The 23,624-nt window shown below is 31.7% G+C and overlaps 1 protein-coding gene across 1 annotated transcript in view; it reads right to left on the bottom strand.

The window, feature by feature from the left end:
- LOC106478579 (synaptogenesis protein syg-1-like) overlaps window positions 1-23,624 on the bottom strand; it is a 155,264-nt gene that overhangs the window by 52,957 nt on the left and 78,683 nt on the right. The gene's annotated exons all lie outside the window — the stretch shown is intronic.

Raw genomic sequence — 23,624 nt, 5'->3', positions numbered from 1 at the left:
TTAAGCAGCAAGTTTAGATACTGTGAAAAAGCAAAAACATAAGAAATAACCTATCAATTGCTTTTTCATGGAAACAAAAATAATATAATGCTTTTAGGCTTTTATGTTCATAAGTTAATCACATGATATCGAACATAAAAGGTAATCTAAATATTATGCTGTTGCAGACAAACATAAATGTTAGGTACAAAACAGAACTTTTGAACATATTGACGTTATATAGGTTTTACACGCACTGTAAAATTCAATTTTTTTACTGTAAAAGCTGATGTTCTTACAATTTAATTTTTTGTTCATATAACGGAAAAGGGGGCAGTTTGTAAGGATACTAATTGTTCTGTATTAAAACAACTACAACTGATCATATTTCAGTAGACTTGGTATTAAGACACTGGTTTCTAGTTAATTCATAAAATATAATAAATACATTGCAAATAGATTAACTTAATCAGCTGAAGTTAGATCAAAGTTCGTTGTTCGAGGTTCGTTTATCGGTTTCTAAATAAGGAAACTCGAATTAGATCTTTTTCTCGTTTTTCGGTTTTTGAAGAGCGAAAAACGAACCATTTTGTTTTCGTCGTTTTTTGAATAAGGAACGAACTTTTGGAATACGTTTTTGAGCCAGTTCGAAAAACCAACAAAGTTCGTTTTTTATTATTTAAAAACGAACAAACTTTAAATAAAAGATAAAATAAAATAGATAATATTATTCGAAAAATATTTTTTTTCGAATATCGAAAAATGAAGAACGAAGTTGGATCTAATTTTAGAGAAATATAGAATTATTTTCACTGCATCAATAGTCTGTCGATCAGTACCAATAATGATTATTAAAACAAACTGAGTTGTTAGGGTAAGTAGTTTCTAACAGCTTTCTTAAAGCATGGCCAAGCTCGACTCGTAATCTGAGGGTCGCGGGTTCGAATCCCCATTCCACCAAACATGCTCGCCCTTTCAGCTGTAGGGGCGTTATAATGTGGCAGTGAACCCCACAATTCGTTGGTAGAAGAGTAGCCCAAGAGTTGACTAACTGCTTTCTCTCTAGTCTTACATTGCTAAATTAGGAACAGCTAGCGCAGGTATCCCTCGTGTAGCTTTGCGCGAAATTCAGAAAACAAACAAACAATTCTTAAAAATGTCGTTGGTCACACTTAGTCTAAAATTCTACAGCAAATTTTTGTCTTAAATACTGGCTTTTTAGGTAGTATATGATAAGCTACGTTTGTAAAATTTACAAAATTGCTTAAGCAATAATAAATTTAAGTTTTCCGTAGAAAAATTTCTAATTGTTTCAGAGATAATTTATACTTGGATTTTTGATGTGAAATTATGAGAAACTGTAAATTTCAGATTTGTTCCAAGTCAAAAAGTTTGAGTATTACATATGCGTTTTTTTCAAACGCTTATGCTCACAAATTGGATAACATATACATATAGGTGGGGGTTTAAATCCTCTGATTAAACCGTTAAGTTTTATTTTATAAGGAAAATTAGGTAATTCACTATGGATTCTCTTATTTTATCTTATATTTCTTTATTGATAAAGAAAAGCATGAGTATTTTTAACACACTCATGCTATAACTAACAATTCACATGTATAGATTAATGGATACCATATTAGGTAATTCACTATGGATTCTCTTATTTTTCTTATATTTCTTTATTAATAAAGAAAAGCATGAGTATTTTTAACACACTCATGCTATAACTAACAATTCACATGTATAGATTAATGGATACCATATTAGGTAATTCACTATGGATTCTCTTATTTTATCTTATATTTCTTTATTGATAAAGAAAAGCATGAGTATTTTTAACACACTCATGCTATAACTAACAATTCACATGTATAGATTAATGGATACCATATTAGGTAATTCACTATGGATTCTCTTATTTTGTCTTATATTTCTTTATTAATAAAGAAAAGCATGAGTATTTTTAACACACTCATGCTATAACTAACAATTCACATGTATAGATCAATGGATACCATATGCGATACTGGTAGGCCAATTTTGAAAGGTTTTAGTAAGTAAGGATTGACTGGGCTAGTAGGTTATACAAATATTTTCACTTGAAATTCGCCAACATTTTAAGTCATGAAAAATGTTTTATATCATATTTCAAGCATATGATATTACAAAAACCATTAGAAAGGAAGACTAAGGGGTGATAAAGATATTCAACTCAACTACATCAATGCATTCTGACTACAATAGATAATCTAATACTAGCAGAGATTCGCAAAACATTTGCGATCGCATTAGTATCTTCATTGCAAAAGTACTTCTTTAAATACAAGATCCTATAGTAATACAAAATAATTCTAATCCCAGACACCGAAATCTATAAGTTCACTTGTATTAGGGCTAACACTAGTTTAGCCTTTATTTATTGTGGCCTATAATCGATAAAGAGATAAATTAACACTGTAACTTGTGTAAGTTTCTTTTTTTCTTTAGTTTAGTTAGTACTAAGCTTTAACGTACTTAATACTAACATTAAATAAACTTATATTGTTATTTTACTATAAGCTTATAATACGTTGTTGAACAAAATGTCTGCGAGAATGCGCATTTAGATAGTAAGTTGCACGCGCATTTTCAGAACAAACAAAAATTGAGTATTATTGTAATATGTTCTACTTCCACAAGATTATGCTCAAATAAGATATTATATTTTATTTTAATTTAAAATATAATAATTAATATGTGAAACTATACGGTATAAAATTAAAATAACCTATGAAATAAGTTGTTAAATGTGGCTTTTGGATTCTTACCTCTATCTACTTGTGTAATTACCTTATCACAAAAATGAATTATTTCTAACAAGCTGAGTTTTGTGAAAGACAGAGAGAAACTCATAGCTTTCTGAAATCTTAGGAATTTGAAGGAAAGTTTATTTACATAACTGTTTGTTTCAGAAGTTTCCGCAAAGTACATAAGAGCTGCTTGCGTCACTAATTTTGCGCTTATAGTTTAGAGAGAAAGCAGCTAGTTTACAGCACTAACCGCCAACTCTGTTTAGATCAAATAGCGGGGTTTGATTTTCATTCTCAGCCTCAAAGTGCAAAGAGCGTTTTTGCCGCAATGAGTGAATCCTCAAATTTACAGTCCGAGCATGCCCCACTCCTGGCCTAGCGGGTTTATTTTGATTTATTTCGAATTAAAGCTACTGAAGGTTTATCTGCACTAACTCTCCCTAATTTTGAACTGATAGACTAACTATCCGCTAAGTAACAACACCAATGGCCAACTTTATGCTACTTTAATCAGATAGATGGATTTTACTGTCTTTCTTATAACGCATGGCCCAAATTGACAGGCGTACTATACTTTTCAGCAGCAGCAGGACGTGAGCCAGAAATCTTGAGTTCAAAGTTCAGCATGTTAACCACTAGATCATTCGAGAAAGATATCACTAACTCTCTTTCGCAAATTTCACATTTTCACTACTAATTATCTAATAAGGCTTTAAAATTGTGCAAATTATTTTCCTTATTCATTCACATTGTTTTCGTAGTTACTTAATAAAATTCACTCAAACAAAGCCATCAAAATTATATTATAGTGCACTTTTATCTCCTTTTTGAACTCGTCGTTATGTTATTCGATTATATATGACAATATTTGTGTACGGTGTGTGTATGTGAAAATTAATGTATGTACAAGTCAAATTCCAGCAAGAAACGTAATAAATCACAGAGGCAATGTCTCTGTCGATTTTAAATACAGGATATTATAAGCATTTGATTACTTGTTTGTTTCGGAAAGGCTATCTACACATAAACCTCCCTAGTTTTGAAGTGATAGCCCAGCTTTTGGAGGAACAATGTTTGAGATTCGACTGTAAATCTTATAACACCATAGTGTGTAGCGTAATTATAATCCAAATTGGAACTGAATTGAACATGCTTCAACAATATTGACAGTCTTAAGATTTGTGATAAAAATAACGTAAAGTGCAATCTGTTCATTTAGAATTTAAAAATTAGAGCATGTAGGATAACATTTCAGTTATGTTTTTTGTCTTCCCCAAATCACTTCTCAGAAGCCTTTATTTAATACCAAAACTGTTTCTAATGCTTCCCCAGCTTTCGGCCTATAATATAAACCGTAATTTTTGCCGCTATAGAAAGATTACATAAAAGTAGTTACTTTGGCCAAGCGTGATGAGAACCTACTGTAATGAAAATAAGTCTGGAACATACAAGCAATATAAATACAGGATCAGAAACAACCAGTTCTGTTGCTGAATATACTAATTATATAAAACGTTATCACAGAAAATATAAAGAAAAGCAAATAACTTCTACAATGTATTAGTATTTCGGATGTGAACCCATTGCTTTACCCAAAGTATTAACTTAGTTTTCATGCTGCCTTGCAGTTATTAATGTACGTTTGTGAAATCTTATTATAAATGTGTTTTATTACTTCCTACAACTCGACCAAGTTGTTTTTCGCTTTTTAACATTCTCAGTTTTTTACATAACTACACACAACTTCAATATTGTTCAAAGCTGGACTCTGTGCAGGTCAAGCCAAGGTTGAGAGTGTTCCACCAATCTCTTTTCTGTCCAAGTATCATTTCACCACATTTGTTATATGGTTAGGATCATTGTCTTGCTACGGGCTGAATCCACGACCGATTTGTCGTCTTCCTGAAAGTATTTCATGATGAATCGAAATTTTACTGTTTTTTCAGCAGTCTCGTACCCAACATTATGTGTAGGTCACGCACATCAAAGTTTGAGATGTAGCTTCAGACTTGTGCTGTTCCCCATTACACTTCACTGTAGATGTTGTACATGGACTATGATATGTGTTTCCTCTCCCACGTCAAACGAATTGTGATTGATTATTTCCAACCCATTCAAGCCTGGATTTGTCTGTAAACATCTCCATCTTTTCTCATATCACTATTTGTGGTCCGATGCGCACTTCAGCCTTTTCGTTCTTTACTTCCTCCCAGTAATGGTTACACGTCCATTGTGACTAATTTGTAAAAATGTGTATTTTTCTCTTTTCGAGGTAACAGTTGCCTTTGTATTTAAAGAGAGGTTGTAGGCAAGATCTGTAATGACCGTATTTTATCTTATGGAGAACATATACTGAGATACTTCACATCATTTTTGAAAGTTTCGGATTTCTACCGCGACCACTTACGTTACTAACAGTGTAATTATCACGTTCTCTTTTCATAGTTTTGCTTACATCTCAAACTAAAACATAGAATATCCTTCACCTACCCAAACTTTGATTTATACGTGTTATTGCCATACGATATTTTAGCTCCAGAGAGTATGAGTGGATTCAATCAATCAATCTAGCTAGCTACCTACTCGTTTCACTGGACGACCACCATTAATTCATGAACCAACACGCATGGACGATTATAATATTACATTGGTGATTTCACCAAAAAGGCCTACATGAGCTGACTTCTCTGATTTTGTAGATAGTGAACAAATTCGAACTGTAGAATAAACGGCTGTAAGTCTGATGAATTTAATAGGCGGATGGTGTTGCTTAAAAACACTCACATGTAGTCACGCATCATGTGAAAAGACAAAAATTGCATTCATTTGCCGGTGCTAAACTTCTTTTATCACTTGAGAAGTAAAATGGATAATGTAAAAGGAAAATAACGGTTAATCACATTACTACGGCTAACATACGGCTAAGTGTAGTATGGTTGAATATGTTTTTTATAGACTTCATATTGGTTTGATACATTATGACGGTTCTCTGGTGTAGCTTGTATTTACACACCAAATTATATAATTTCATAATTATTTCCAACATTGTACATATGCGCTATTTAAAATGATGGTCACTTATCATGAAACTCAAGTCGAATTTACTCTGTTAAGTAAATATTACAAATCTATATTTGCCATTAACTCAACATATTAATTTCAAAAATTCCCACATGTCCGATCAGTCATACATATGTCAGTCACTGAACAATTTACACACAAAAAAAAAGTGGTCAGAAGAAAAGAACAAAGCATTTGATTCTCACTATTTCTTCTGCTACGTAGTTTTATTGTCTCAATTGTAACATTTTTAGATGACCATCGTGAGTATATTGACAACAATTAAACTTCATGCAAATATCACAGTTTTGATCTTGCAATTGCGACTAAGACCAGGGTAAGTAGACTTTCGGACATTCTCCCAATGGTTATTAACTAGCTAAGCACTGAAAATAGATTTTTTATAGGCAAATTATTCTCCAACAGACATTTGACTTTCACTGAAATCTTGACATAAACTGGATGAAGAACACATTTTTAAATTAAGATTGTTCGAATGGTCTGACACTAAATCATCGTTGAAAAGCAATTTTAGTGTTTTTTTATTGTTTGCCAGATATTGTGATGACCAAAACAGTCACTTATTTCTGTAGTATCGACTCTCGATTTTGGGAGTAAAAATATTTGTTTGTTTGTAGTTAAGCACAAAGCTACACAAAAGGCTATCTATGTTCTGTCCAACACGGGTATCTAAACCCGGTTTCTAGCGTTGTAAGTCCGCAGACATACCACTGTGCCAATGGGGGGCAATTAACAATAAATAAAAGAAACTATTCCGAAGAGACATTTAGCCGAGCTAATGCGAAACTCACATAGTTGGTGTTGTGTTTTAGCAATTGATTTAAACAACTTTATAAAACTAACATATTATAAATATATTATATGACTGAAATATACAAAAATGACCCCCCCCCCCCCAGTGGCACAGCGGTATATCTGCAGACTTATACTGGTAGAATCAGGGTTTCGATACCCGTGGTGGGTAGAGCACAGAATGCCCTTTGTATAGCTTTGTGCTTAATGACAAACAACACCAACAACAGTAATGACCGATTTATTGACATAAGTAAAAATATCAAAATATGAAATATTATTGATATATTGCACTTTTTCCCCAGAATCTTGTATATTTGAACTTAAAAGAGGTGTTTATAGAATAGCCAATACTTATGGCACTTGTTTTTTATATCAGGACTGTAAATAAACTGATTATTACTAATAATAATATTTAGTAGTTATGAAATAACGTGAATTTTAGAAGGTTATCAAAGCTATTTTTAATGGTTTTCAAACGAGACCCAAAACTCGAGCGCTTTCGAATAGTTCACTATTCTTATTCACTTTATTTTCCTGAAGAAGATTGTTACTGTTGTTTGTTATTACGCACAAAGCTACACAAAGGGTTATCTGTGCTCTACTTACCATGGGTATCGAAACCCTGTTTCTAGCAGTATAAGTCCGCACACATACCACTGTACTACTCAGGGACTTGAAGGAGAATAGTAAACTATTAGAAAGCGCTCGAGTTTTGGGTGTCGTTTGAAAATCCTTCTAACTTTTGTATGTGATCCTGTGTGCTAACTTCTTAATCAGAAAGCCATTTTTATATTGCCATGCCAGCTAGATGACACTTATGGAGTATTAATCGAAAATGCTTAATAAATATATAACAATCTATGTTTGTAATCAGAGTGCTCAACAGAAATCAGACGGCGCTCGTGTTGTTTGTGCAAAATCCAAAATTATCATTGTTTCCAACGTCATAATTTTCTCATTCATGAAAAATAATTAAACACCAACGTTTCTGCTATCTGCCTATGTCAGGTTATGGTTGCGACTCATAAATAAACAAATCATTCGATAGCCATAACGGCATAAAATTCACACTACAAGACATTATATTTAACTTTATTGGCCATGATGCTATGAAAAAAAACTGACAAGTATTATTTCGTGTGCATTGGGTAAGTTATAAAATAAATATGTTGTCTGTAAAGGTAACGTTATAAGTTGTTTTAATGAGTTATGTTATAAAATATGTTTGTTTTATTACTCAAGCTATTATATTTCATTATTATAGTTCATAATCGTTTTATAAAAGTTATTAATACTAGAATGAAGATTATTCAGATTTGTTTTTCTGCCTTGTTATTAACTTACCACTTGGAGCGAGTAACAAAACAGATTAATGAAATATAACGCAGAAGTGTAAAAAAAGCATAAATTAATTGCTATATCTATAGCAGCATGAACAAAACGTCCTAGAAAAAGAAATACACAGTTTTGAAAGTTGTATTTAAATGTTATTAAATTTAACATGGTTAGTTCCAAAGTTACCTAGGAGTTCTGAAACTGTTCAAATATTCAGATGTCTTGATTTGTGATTTTCAATCATAGATATTAATAAAATCCATTCAAATATTTCAAGTTATTTAGTCGGTGCACAACTTGTCAGTATAGTGTGCCATTCGATTCTAACACTTTTGTCCACTGCTATTGAGGTTATATTACGTTAATCTTAAAAAAAAAACAGCTTAAAGATACTAGAGAAAATTCTTATTCTTGAATTAACTTCATTAATCATTCTCGTTCTCAGATAGCTTAAGGCCAAAGTTTAATAACTGTTTTTGAACATTTGCTATACGACTGGATAAAATGAAAAGTAATCGCCATGAAACTCTGGAGATAAGTTGATTCTTTCCGCTCTAAAATAAAACCTTTACAAGCTGGAGATACCAGACATAATATCTTCTGCTTAGCAGTCGTGATAAAGTACGATGAATGATTTCCTGTGACACTGAGGACCCATAAGGCTTCTTTGCCCTGTTGACAAGACCATGATGTTACTCACGTGGTTTCGCAAGTCTGATGGCTATTAGTATCTTGATCGATATTGTGAAAAATATTCGGTATATCTTAAACCTTATCTCCCTTATTATTAATTGCTAATGTTGCTGAAGTCAAAGAAGCCAACGTATACCTGACATTGGAATATACATTCCTTCAGGCATATTCATTAAGTATATATATATATTAATAATGGCTGGAGACGGCTTGAATGGGTAATGAAGAAAAAAAAACTTTAATATAACAGCAAATGTACAACGTTTCGACAAGATGTTTTGCTTCAGAAATGGTCATGAAAAACTGAGTGTTGTTAAAGTAATTTAAAAGTGACACATGGAGACTGACTAAAAAAGAATTGTTAAGAAGGTCAATGTCTAAAGACAGGCATGGGAAATTATCATAAATAAATAGTAAGTATTAGAAAGATTAGAGGTAAACATTAAGAGTTTATACCATCTGAAAAAAATATATTTCTGACAGAGAACAGACCAATGACCGGAGATCACTGATTCTAGGATATAGATTTATTCCACACGGTTAGACAGTATTTTGATTAGCAATCCAAAAAGCTTCTATTATCTTTAGTTTCTAAGTCGGTTTCACTGCCGATAAGAGTGACAGCGTTAACAGAATGACGGGTTTGTTGAAGTGTTGAGCAACAGGGAGATCTTTTTCGGTGTTAATAGAAGACTTATGACTCTCTAAGAGTTGTTTGTGCGAGTGTCCTACATACTGATGATTGCATTTTTACATTCTATTAAGTAAATTGTATTTTGTGTTCCACAAGTGATCTCGTTAGAAATTTTAAAGTTTCTCTGGTTGTTCTTGTGAGAAAACCAGTAAGTAGATTCCTATGAACTTGCAGGTTTGACAACGAACTCTTTTAGATGGATGTCAACCACTCTTTAGTGGGGTGTAATTCACTTTTACAAGGATATGTCTTTTCAGGAAGGAGACAACAGAAACTTCAGAAAATATCTGTTTAAGGCAATAATTCAGTTGTGGGAGTTGAAAATGATAGGTAGTAACAAGTATAATTCTATTTGAAACTTCAGTTTTACTCTGTTTTAGGATGTTCATCCGCTGAGTGTTGTTAGCTTTTTCGATCTGTCTCTCAATTTCGGTGTCTTTATCTTCTCCTTTTAGCATGGTCTGTTTAAGATTCTTGGTGTATTTTCTGTGATCTGTTTCATCTGATCAGATTTTCTTTATTCTAAGAGCTTGACTATATATAATGTTCCGTATGTTTTGATTGGGGTGATAGCTTTTATAATGAATGTATTTGGTCTGTCATCAAGTTTTTTGTACAAGTCGGAGTGTAAAATTCCGTCACTTATAGAGACAGCAACGTAAGAAAACTAATTTGGGTAGACGAGTAAACAAAGGTAAACTTGATTGTTTTGTAAAAGAAGTTTGCATATATATGAGATAAATTATTTAAGTGGTTTAAAATCGGCTGTCGAAATGAAAAATGCCATCTACGTAATGTTTTCACGTATGAGGTTTTACAGGGCTTAGTTTAAAAGCTGACTTTCAATATGATCCAGTTTTTCCTTGAAAAAGAAATGTCCATCTTTTGAAATCGTTCGAGTTATAGGGCTTTTATCACCTTGTATCAGTATTTCTTCTAACATCATGAATATAACCCATAAAACTATTCGCATAATTGAGAGCCATTTTGGTACCCATTGCAGTTAAAACAAGCTAGAAAAATCACTTACTGTTTGAGATTTAATGGGTTTGAAATGGTTAAGTTTCTAGTCCTTTATCATATGGAATATAAGTGTAAAGGAAAGAAACAACGATTGTGAAAAGAATATTGTTAGGCGGTAAGTAGCCGTTGGTATTAATATATTCTATGATATTAAAAAAGTGAGTAGTATCCCTTATGTAAGAGGGGAGAGTACAGGAAATACATTTTATGTGATGATCAATAAAAGTGGGCAGTTTTTCAGTTGCAATGTTTGTGTTAGAAATTTTGGGTCGGACAGGAATTCTTTTGTGTCATATTATTATTATTCTTAATGGCATTAGAACCACCCAGAAAGAGACCTGAAACAAGTCATACACAGCCATATTAAGCAAAGTGAAAGTTTTTGTAACAGGTGAGAATCTACGAACACGACACTTCATCGATCTATGTGTGCTTAGACTTGAAACAAGAGCAGAAAACAACTGAGCCTGTATATTGGACGATTAGTAGAAAGTATGCAGGTTTAGTGGTGTACTTGTGACACACAGCTTTATGGCAGAGCCTTTTTCAATGAAACTATGCCGCAGAGCTATTATTAACAAGATGCATGCTATCTCAAATAGAACCTCACCAGATATGCTGACGTGAACTGTAATGACAAGGTGTGTCTCCAAAATGCTTTTAATACTACATACTCAACTTCTGTAATAATTCCTTATTGCTTTCGGCTGGCTCTAGGTTTGGTTTCATTTAATTCTTACTTCCAATTGCCTGCCCTTTAATATATATTAATACCTCACTTATAGCATGCGTAATGACTTCCCTCTATAGGAGTAGTTTTGTTCATTTAATTACGTGACTTAAGTTTCACAATTTATTGAACTAATTCATTATTATTTATACATTTCACACTTTATATAGACATTATCAGTTTGTAATTTTTTCCTTGCTGTTCTAGTTTTTCTTTTTGTAGCTTCCTGCTATCAGCTCTATATCTAAACAACAACCTATATCTTTAATATCAAATTAACCAAAGCTATGCAATATAGGTCAAGAAAGCGGTTTTCTTTGGTTACTAGCTGTTGTTCAGAAGGATTATCTAGGAATCTGTTGATATTGGAGCCACGTTCTTCTGAAAATAAGTGACAAAATATAGTATATTTATTCATATGACTTATTGGTTAGCGTCTCAAGCTGCAGAGCATAAGGCTGAAGGTTCGAGACGTGACATCACTCAACACGTTTGGCACTTTCAGCTGTGGGCACGTTAAATAAATCACAGTCACTCCTGCTATTCAGCTCAAATAATTAGAAAAGGTTCTTGTAACAGTGAGTGCTGTTGGGTGACTGTAATTGAAAATTATATGCGTTTATATTTTAAATTCTAAAAGTCTCTGACCTGATAATTTGTTCTACATGAGCGTAAGATGTCATTAAGTTGGAAAATTGCAACTTCGTATAGGCGGCTAGTGTTTTTTTTTCTAACCATGAGTTTCAATATTTTTTTTTGTTGCTCACTGCTACAAATATACGAACAATTATATTCAGCTTATATCTGTCGGTAGACAGCATATACACAGCAACAAACACCTGGATCTTATGTGATTCTTAAGTAATTACAAGTGTTACTTTTCATTGGTACCTTATTGTAAGGGGTTAGGATAAACATGAATAACTATAGCTGACTAAAACTCGTAAGATAATAGAGTTGCAGCCCAAAATATTGATAATGACAAGGGTGCCCTACTGATAAATCAATGCATTCTAATTAAATATTGATAATGACAAGGGTGCCCTACTGATAAATCAATGCATTCTAATTAAAATATTGGTAATGACAAGGGTGCCCTACTGATAAATCAATGCATTCTAATTAAAATATTGGTAATGACAAGGGTGCCCTACTGATAAATCAATGCATTCTAGTTAAAATATTGGTAATGACAAGGGTGCCCTATTGATAAATCAATGCATTCTAATCATTATGCGTTTACATTTCTTCTGTTTGATTTGTTACATTAAAGAATGTAATCCTGTAGTGATTTTCAATATATATCAGATTAAGAGTATTAATTCTAAGTTACATATAAGCCCTAATCAACATAGTTAGTTTACTTCTGCTCTGAAATGTTAATGATTCAATTATATGTAATAAAGCATGCATGTTTTACGCCATTTTATGCTTATGTATCGATATAGACTGAATTTCTATTGCAGCGTAATAAAGTATTCTACGTTATAAAATATTTTATTGGTATGTATACTTGAGTATATTTTTGTAGACACGTAAGTTTCATCAAAGTTGTATAAGCTATTTCTCTCTTAAAACTATTGAGTAGAAACATTAATATATCTACTATATAAGTGGAATAGTTTAAAAATTTACTATTTTTTCATTATCACTCTTTATTTTATTTGTTGCTCAAAATAAGTATTTTATTATCCAGTAATTTTCTTTGTTATTTATCTTCAATATTTCATAAAGATATTTCTTTATTTCCGGTTATTATGATTGATTTTAATTACGTTAAGTAATCAAGTTCTTCTTTATGAAATATACAATCGTTTCTATACCCTAGTCTTTTGCTAGTTACATTGGTTTTTGAATTCGAGTGTTTGTAATTAAGCACGAAGCTACACAATGGGCTATCTGTGCTATGCCCAACACAGGTATCGAAACCCGCGGTATTCTAGCGTTGTAAGTCCGCAGACATACCGCTGTGCCACTGGGAGCTGAATGCGAGTGATTAGTATTATTAACTAAAGTTACCAGTTTTTCTTCTTCGACCAACTATTACTTTTATTTTGTTATGAAATGATATTGCTTATGGCAAATAATAAATGTCAGTAACTTATATGAAGACTAATGGACAGTCTCATCGATAGTTTTATTTCTAGCTTGTATGTAAGAGTGATGTTCAGGATATGTAGTTTTTCAATATTTTCTAGTTATTTCGCATCTTATAAGATGACATTATAATAAATCTTTCATCTTGAAACTATTGTTGGAGCAGAACTGGTTTCCTCATACAGGTTTTATCTGGCTCATTGCTTTTCTTGTGTATGGTATTGATTTGCTGGTATTAGTTTGGAGGAAAAATGCTTGTCCTATTTTGAAAAGAGCATCAAAATGATACATGAAATTCTGTATTGCACGAATAATGCACCTCTACATGCAGTTGATGGTCATCACTTATCCTAGCGGAGGCTCAGCGATAAGCTTGTGGGTTTATAATGTTAAAATTCGAGATTCGATAACCACTATAGAAATAACGCATGTGGTTCATTGTGTAGTTTTGCACTTAAACATATACAAACAACCATAGTCAGACACAGCGTAGAAATTTTCCAATGTTATTACTTGGGCTTTCTGTCCTGTGTTATATGTTTTTGAGAGTGGATGTGAAATACTAAAAACAAGCATAGTACTATCTCAAGAAATTACCCAGATATTTTAGAAACGCAATTTTCACGTTTTATATCATACACCATTAAATATATTTGAAGTATTCACGTATCTGTTTCTTACGAATAATTTTAAAGCGTCAATAATTTCAGTAGTTATGAGATTGTCTTTTTTCTCATAATCCTAAATCCTAAACTTATATATCACAGAAGCTAAGAGATTATGCAAAGCTAGTTTTATTACTAGTAAAAAGATGATTGATTCTGTACGAAGAATGTTTTTAAATGTCACTCATTTTTTTACTTACGTTTTTCATGAATTTCTAATCAAAGACAGTTACTTTATTAAATAAGAACTTTATTTAGTATTCTCACTTGAAATACAGACGATGCCTTAAAACAAGAAATCAAAATGATTAGATGAATTGATCTATCATTTTCTTTCAAAATGGTAAAGTATTATACCAAGATGCATAAACATTAGAAATAAAATTATTTTAGTAAAAAATATGATACAACTTAAAGTTACGTACAGTTGCACAGCCATCTTAAACGATTTAATTCTGAAGTATTTTTCTAAAGCGATGTCAGTTTGGAGTTTTGTTTGTTAAAATCGTTCGAGTTATTAATTTCACACCCATGGACTCACAGTATAACTCAGCACGCCTCTCAGTTTAAATAATTACCACTAACTTAGTTAAAACAAATCTAAACAGTAATAAATGTCATTTAGATAAAGATTCTAGATGTAAGGGTAATCAAAGTTGTCACTTCCATAGAAAGATAAAACAGTAAACTTTATAGTAATACAATAATACAAGCACTTGTTGCTTTCGTTATAAAAATCTTCAGCAAATATTTCCCTCTTTATAAAACCACAAAACAAAATATAATAACATTTTATCTGGGCATAAATTGGTTTCATTTCATTATAGTTGAGACTAGATGACATGGTAAAATATCCGTTATTACAGCACTTGTTCATTTTTTTATAGATAAGTTGTGTATATATGGAGTAAATTATATAATAATATACAATAAAACTACCTGAATATAAGTTATGTATATATATATAGTTTGCTTTAAATTTCGCGCAAACCTACACGTGATCTATCTGCGCTAGCCGTCTCTAATATAGCAGTGAAAGGCAGGTAGTCATCACCCTTCACCGCCATCTCTGGGGTTACTCTTTTATCAACGAATAGTGGGATGGATTGACGTCACCTCATGTCACCTTATAACGTCTGAAAGAGCGAACAGGTTTGGTGGGAGAGGGATTCAAATCTGCGACCCTCAGATTGTGAGTCAAGCTACCTAACCACCCGAACATGATAGGCGTGCTTACATACATCAAGAGAATACACCATATGGAAGGATAGCGCGAATCTTACGCAGAAAATCCAAATTTTAGATGAAATACAACTAAATGTAAATTCATGACAGAAAAGGTAAAAAAAAAATCACAACCACAATACAAAATCCAACATCGGAGCACAAATCATAAGGTGGATCATCATGTAATGTGCCCTGTTTTTTAGAGGTATTGGTGGAAGTAACGCCCCAATTGAGTTGGGTGACGCCGTCTGTCCAGTTTAAACTCAACTTCGCCGGCCATGATTAAGAGAAAAATAAATGAGCACATGTGGGTGCTCTAGCCCACAACGTCCCACATCTTCACCACCTTTCTCTGTCTGCAGCTAGATGTTGGTGCTCTAGCCCACAACGTCTCACATTTTTACCACCTTTCACTGTCTGCAGCCAGATGTGGGAAGGTGGTTGCTCACATGAAAGAAAATTAAATAATAAAACAAAAGCAGCAAGAAATAATAGACTACATTGCATCAATGAGGGAGACGGCAAAACTGTCCTTGAAGTTAGCATTCCAGCCCTCAATATGATGTTTGGACATAAATTTATTACTATACTAAGCCTAACCAATATTATATGTATAGCTCCCATCCTCCACCCTTCCATGCTACTATCTAGATCTTCAATGGCTCTAAAGGTGGTAAAAATATGGGACGTTGTGGGCTAGAGCACCCACATCTGTTCAGTTTTTTCTTCTTAATCGGCCCGGCATGGCCAGGTAGTTAGGGCGCTCGACTCGCAATCTGTGGGTCGCGGGTTCGAATCTCCGTCACACCAAACATGCTCGTCCTTTCAGCCATGGGGGCGTTATAATGTGATGGTCAATCCCATTATTCGTTGGTAAATAGTAGCCCAAGAGTTGGCGGTGGGTGGTGATGACTAGCTGCCTTCCCTCAAGTCTTACACTGCTAAATTAGAGATGGCTGGCGCAGATAGCTCTCATGTAGCTTTGCGCAAAATTCAAACAAACAAGCAAACGAACATCTTAATCATATGAGGCCGGCGAAGTTGAGGTTAAACTGGATAAGCTGTGTATCTCCAATACAATTGGGGTGTTACTTTCACCAATACCTATAAACATCAGGGCACATTCCATGATGACTCACCTTATTATTTGTGCTCCGTTAATGGATGTTTGTATTGTGTCTGCAATTTGTTTTTCTTTTATCTCTCATGAATTTACAGTTAACTTATATAGATATTTATTTTTCTGATATATTTTCTAACACATAGTAACTGAAGGCAGATTCAACAAGTATATGTAAAAACACGTATTTATCAACATGAAACCTAGTATATTAGTTGCAACATACGCAACTTTGGACCTTATTCTTAGTAAATTTAGATAATTTAGAAAATTAAAGAAAATATCTATTTCATTTTCAGTGTTGCCTCTAGTTCGTTACTATAATCTATCAGTTAAGAAACATTATAATCCATTCGCGCAATATTTTCTCTCTATATCGGTTAATAAGCTAACATCCATACAATATCATATAATTAATGTAACATATGAGTTTTACAGGGCTTAAGCTAATGTAATAAGATTTTGAAGGCACCTCTGTTTCTCTTGTATTTTTTACTTAGAATTATTTTACCTGTAAGTATCGGAGTTATTAATTAAATTTCATTCTTATTTTTTTTATATTTTGATAACGATAATTGTACGCAAAAGTATTATTAAACTTTATTTGTTCAGCTTAGATGTTAATGTACATCGATTTAAGATATTTCCAGTGCATTATTCATTTCACCTTCTCTGTGTATATTATAAGTTTTCCTCGGTTTGACTTTATTGCTCAACCATAGATGTATATTTTTAATTATATTTTTCAAATATTACTTTGATTCAGAATATTTACATCAGTAAGTCTACTTTACCCGATATTGGCATATTTCAATTAAAATGGAAACGTATACGATGACAGAAGGTTCTCAACTATTACAAAAATATATAATTTTACAAATGTTAAAAAGCACTACATATGAAAATCAGTATCAAGTACGTAAACAAAACATCCAGCACTGCTTTTGGGATATGTATATTTATGACATAAGGTTATCAGTATTTCCATGCAACTAATGAATCAAGTTTATACATTGTAAAGTATGGAAAACAAGTTTGACAGATAAGTATGTAAATTTGAAAATCAATCTATTTGCATGTGACATGACCGGATTTCAGCCATTTCCAACTACACTAACAGGTATATATTTACAATTTAGAATCTCTATTGGCGCAACTTAGGGGAAAGGAAAACAAATATATGTTAGATTGAAACGAACTTTGTTTGGCATCTTATGCATTTTCAATAATGCGCAACAAAATATTTTAAAGTATTATTTTAATGAATCGGTTATATATTTCTTTTTTCTTTAACATTATTTCCTTATGATATTAGTACATCTGTCTTTCAAATTACAGTATTAATGGTCAAATTTAGCACATCTGTAAGTCTCTAGTTTCATTTACAGAACTGTATAGAGTTTTAAATTGGCTAACTGTTATTCAGTAAAAAGGAAATACGATAAAGAGATTCTTTAATATATTCTTCCATAGATTTCTAAACTGGTGCCATATATATATTTGTGTTCTAATGAACTACACAGAAGGAAGATATAGAATATAACGAAATTTTCATGTTAAACTTTTTAGCTATCTTATATCTATAAAGAATGATTTTTGTTTTAATGTAACTAATATTGTATAGAATCCCATTATATTTGTAAAAACTCAAAGTTAACAGTTCTGGTGTTTTATTCAGTGAAACCGGTATTATTATAGATACATGAAGCATACAAATGTATTTGATGGTTTACGTATTGTATACGTTGCTCAGTTATGTATCCGCCCCCCAGTGGCACAGCGGTATGTCTGCGGACTTACAACGCTAGAATCCGGGTTTCGATACTCGTGGTGGGCAGAGCACACATAGCCCATTGTGTAGCTTTGTGCTTAAATACAAACAAACAGTTATGTATCCACCGGTGGGACAGCGGTAAGTCTTTGAATTTATAATGATAAAATCAGGTGTTCGATTCCTTTGGGTGAACACAGCAGTTATCCCCATGTGGCTTTGCTATGAGAAAACACACTTAGTTATGTTTAGGCCTAACGCTTAGTTTAGCTATGCAAAGCAACGTAACCAGGCAAAAGCTAAACGTTGTATCGGAAATATATTCTATGTTATTTTGTATAAAGTTAGTAAATTACTGGTATAAACGGCGTTTCATTTATGGCTTTGTGTCAGAAACTGGTATTATTATAGACAGCTGAAACATACAAATGTATTTGATGGTTACAAAACTATTAAACAGTGTTTTGTGACCTTTGTAATATGAAGTTACCTAAGCTTACAATTCACGTATTCTATACTTTGCTTAGTTAGGTGTATCCGTCTGGCAATAATAAATCATCTCTGTCTAGTAGAGAGAATAAAATGCAATATACATTCGAAATGCTTAACCTGTTCGAAACCTGTGAAAAGTAGGTAAATAAAGTTGTAGTTAAAAAGACTATACTGGATATACTATTTTAGTTTAACAATTTTCTGAAATAAAAGGCAGGTAAATAATCTCGTGGTTCAAAAATTTTACAGAAGATATTATATTAGTTTAACAATTTTCTGAAGTACTGCAATATAATTATGTCTTGATTACAAACATCAAACAAAACAAGTTTATTCATAAACTAAATAGTTTTTGCTTACCAAAAGTTTCTATAATTGCTCAAAAACATTAACCAATAATAAAATAACTCCTCTTATAAGCAAATTAAGCAGTCTTACCTAAGTATCTTTGATTTGAAGTCTTAAATTATACCTTACTTTTACTAGACAATATGTCCCCTACGGTGTTAAGAATGTGAACGGTGAAATAAGCGTACTTATTTATCCTATTTTTAATCAATGGGAAAACGACATATCTGACGCCAAAACTAATGCTTTTATTTTGTATATATGACGATATTAGTTGTCTTTTACTTCCCACATTTCGGAACAACCTAGTCTTTCATTTGTCCTTGATGAGTGATGTAATTCTCCCAAACCAATGAAACTCAGGGAAAAGTGATTAATGGAATGATTTATTGGGCTTCATATATGTTTTTAGTATCTTGTCTGCTGAAAAGAAAGGATTAATAACACTAGTGCTGCATATTCTTCAAATCCTATGTGACTACAGATCCAATATGGCGGAATAAATGATTAAAAACATCATGCATTAATAGATTTTGATATTGTGGAAATAAGATAAACGTGTAATATTTATGAAGATACTTCTTTTCAGCTTTTGGTGATATGGTGTTTTAGGATACCACTAGTTACAAGTAATATTTGTCAGAATCACGTATTACATACTTGTCCACAATATTTCATTTATCTATTGTGCACCACGTTAGTAATATAAGTAAAAGAAAGTTGGACATTTTCTACTAAGTTAATTTTGTAAAACCCAGCTCATACAGCCGTTTCTAAATTGTTATTTAGTTATAATTGTTGTAACTTAAATAAAAAAAGCAAAACTTCACTTGCCAACAGCCAAGAAATGTTTACTTCGAGAAACTAGCACTCAAACTTTGTTAGAGAAGAAGAAGAATAATTATATGAATAACTTTGTCCATTAATATAAAACTTTAGCATCTATATTTCTCCCCCAAAACTGCTTTCATTTTAGTTTTTTATTTTCACTTCAGCATTTCTCGTGAACGAGGAAGAGGCAGCAACTCTATGTTTGTACTATCTGAGAGTCTGAAAACACAAATGGAAAAAGCATGTATATCGTTACTTACGATGGAAGGATAAAAGTAACGTGCCTACTGGTTGACAGACACAGTATACTTAGAACAATGAAAGAGGGTAATGTGGAGATTAAATCTGAATGTACGAAGTGCAGGAGTCTTTGAAATGTCTGAAAGCTGTAAATATACAGATCTGAATTGTTATTTCTAATAAAGTTTCAATGAAATGCTACATAAAAAACGAAATACAAACAAACATTATATGTGACTACAAAATTTTGAATCATCAAATAAATTAATAAATTAATCATTGATATATTAAAAATATGAAAATAATGTAAAATTAACTTTCTGTAGATTTATTAAAACTAAATGAACTTGGAATTACTAAAATTAAATAGTTTATGACATGTGAATATACAATGTGTTATTCATGTATTCTAATCAGTACACATTAGAAGTTTACGTCAGGTGATCTTGCCTTTCTTGATTAATTGAGTCGATGAAATACAACCAAAACGATCAAAACATTAATGTATAATAGTAAACAGTGTCAGAATAAAGCACCAGAAGCGGGCTTCGTTTTAGAAAGTAGAAAAACTAATGAATTACAATCATATCATCTCATATAACTGATCTAAGGAATCCCTTTTCTAATTACAGAGTTTAAGTGTATAGAAGAATCTAGGGAAATTTGTGAACAGAATATTAAAATATCACTTCTGTAGTTACAAGAACTAAAAGAAATTTATAATAATCTAGCCAAATCTTATAATTATCAAAATAATAACTATAATTATAAGTATAAATGAGTCACATTATTTAAACTAGGTTCTCATTCTTTAAAATTAATAACTTTCTCCGCCATCAGTACATTATTATTTTTTAATTTCTCACATTAGAAATTGGTGCATTGAGACTTTGAATCCAGAGACAAGAGAAAATTTTGTAATTCTTTAAACATTTTTCAAATAGTTTCCAAAATTGCTTGAATACTAGTGCTAGTATATAAGAATACAAATAGGTTAATGAGTTAGCTGGATGGTCATGTAATTCATTTACTAATAACTTATACAATATAAATCATTATATAAAAAATGCATTTTCTCCATTAATGTAGTATAATTTGTTTGTTTGCTGTTAAGCACATAGCTACACAATGGGATATATGTGATCTGCCTACCACGGGTATCGAAACCCAGTTTCTAGCGCTGCGCCACTGGGGAGCTTATAGTTTGTAATAGCTATAACAAAACGGTGTTTTAAATATTACTTGATGTATTGCTGTTTAAACTGTTTAAATCTATAAAAGACAAAATGTATGTGCATTAATTAGCATGTTACTTTGAAACACAATTCCAACAAAACGTGGTTGTTTTAATATCAGAGAGCTCCTTGGATTTTTGTTTATAAAATCTAATTCTGATCATGAAGGTGCTTACGATTTTAGAATAAATAATGATTTTACTATAGCTTTTTATGGTTGTCTTGTATAAAAACTGTCATATTTTATCTATACACTATAATATCAGAGACTGTGTTTAAATAACCGGTTTGCTTGTTTACTACCGGGAATGAACACTTAATTTTAGAGTTTTAAGTATTTGAACTTGTGGAGGAACCAATGGTAAAATGAAAAAGTGAAATCGACTTAAAGCTTTATATTTCTAAATTCATATAGCAATTGAAGTTAATCCTCCCTACAACGACTGTTATTGTTTTTGTTTTTTTTTAAAACTAAATTCAGTATAAACGAAAGAAGAAAAAAGAAATGAAATGCTAAACAAGAACTCTAAATAGATAAAATTAAATCTAACATTATAATAGAAAGTAGATCCGATTATAGAAATGTATCGGTGTTTTTATGTGGAAAAGTACTTTATTCAAATAATTAGTAAATATTTCATTTTTATGCTGATCTTCTTTTCTTGAATTTGGAAGGAAAAATGATTAATTCTCAAAACGTGTTCTTTTATTTGAATTAACTTTGCTATACGGTTGCATGTGCTATATACCCTTTTTATTTTATAAAATAATATTTAAAGAATTCTCAAGTTTTACAACAGATACATCATTTTAGACTGCAGTAAACCTATTAAAATTGTAAAAGTTATTACATATATTACATATTTTCGTAAACAAATTAACGTAAAATTAAGTGAAATTCAATAAATTCTAAAACAATTTTAAAGCTTTGACTAAATAAGATTTGGATAAGATACTTTGTTATTTCTACAAAATCTTGCAGAACGTTTTCAAATTTGTACTTATTTTAGTAAAAAATGTTATAACAAGTTAGTATCAAAGGTTTTCTACCGTAATGATCATCGACACTTTGAAAATCAAACGCTTTCTTATTATAAAATTACATGCGTACATTAGTCTTGGAGAATGAACATATCGTAATTGCCTTTCAGTCATTTGGTTCACAAGAAAATGTTTTGTCTCATTCTTGATAGCATTTAGCACTCATCTATAATTACTAAGTTAGAGGAATGTTCATTTCATGAGAATAATCATTTGTTTGCTTGTTTGTTTATTCGACTTTTTGGGGGTTATTTGTGCAGGCCATCACTAATTTTGAAGTGACAGATTAGATGGAAGGCAGCTAGTGAAAACCACCCATCATCAGCTATTACTAATAAATAATGGGATTAACAGTGACATTATAACGACCCTACTGCTGAAAGGGTGAACATGTTCGGTGACGGGATTCGAACCCACGAACTGTAGATTTTGAGTCGAGTGCCTCAACCAACGGTTTGTAAAAATGTTGGATTATACGCATTTAAATAGGGTGGAAAAATCTTTAAAATACCTATGCTTTGTGTTGTCTTTTTCCAGTAGTCTTTGAGAGTATCAGAATGTGTCACATTTTAGTTAATTTTTGCCTAAAAATAGCTTTAACAGGAAATGAGTTGAAAATGTGTTTGGAAGTGCTGCTATGCTTATTAACTTTCAAAAAAGGAAAACAGCTATTGAATGAAAACAAAACAAATAATACCTAATATTTGAAAGATCGGTTAGTATGGAATACATCTACAAAGGCCAAAAATATGTAAATTATAAATAAGATTTAGAGCGCTAAGAATGTAAAAGTATAATGAAATGCTAAATCTCTATCTATAGAAATCTTATTGGTTACATACAACATGCGAAATTAGACACTTTTATACACTGTTACAAGAAAAAAATGAATAGATTGGTTTTAAAGAAAAAAAATCTGTATTTTGGAATTACAGCTTTGTTAGGTTTAGGAATATAAATTAAAATACTTTTTGAATATTAAGGGATTTCTTTTCTTTTCTAAGATCTAATATTCTGATGCACTTAAACATTCTTATAGAGAGTAAAACTTGAAAATACAATTTAGAGAAGCAAGAGGAAATAAAGGTACAGTTCTATTAATTCCATTAAAATGGCTGTCAAGAAAACAGGAATATAAAAATAAACGGAAAAAATGGGATTAAAAAGTTTCAGGATTTATTGCAATATATGGTAAGATTTTTAATTATTTTTGTGAAAACACTGGCCTGCGTTGGTTTTATTGTCTTGAAATTTTTACATGTTCTACAGTAATTCCTGTACACTGAATCCGAAAATGATATCCATTTTTCTCCATCAAGTAAAGATTTTTCACAAAACGTCATAACCCAATGCATAAAAGAAAGACAACAACACACAGTTTTGAGACTAAAAGACGTAGATTTTACAAAAAAATCGGTATGAATGTAGGATGCAT

This window comes from Limulus polyphemus, unplaced genomic scaffold, assembly GCF_000517525.1.
Source record: "Limulus polyphemus unplaced genomic scaffold, Limulus_polyphemus-2.1.2 Scaffold228, whole genome shotgun sequence".
NCBI lineage: Eukaryota > Metazoa > Arthropoda > Merostomata > Xiphosura > Limulidae > Limulus > Limulus polyphemus.
The sequence above is the reverse complement of the archived record's forward strand: the minus strand, read 5'-3'. Positions and strand labels throughout refer to the sequence as shown.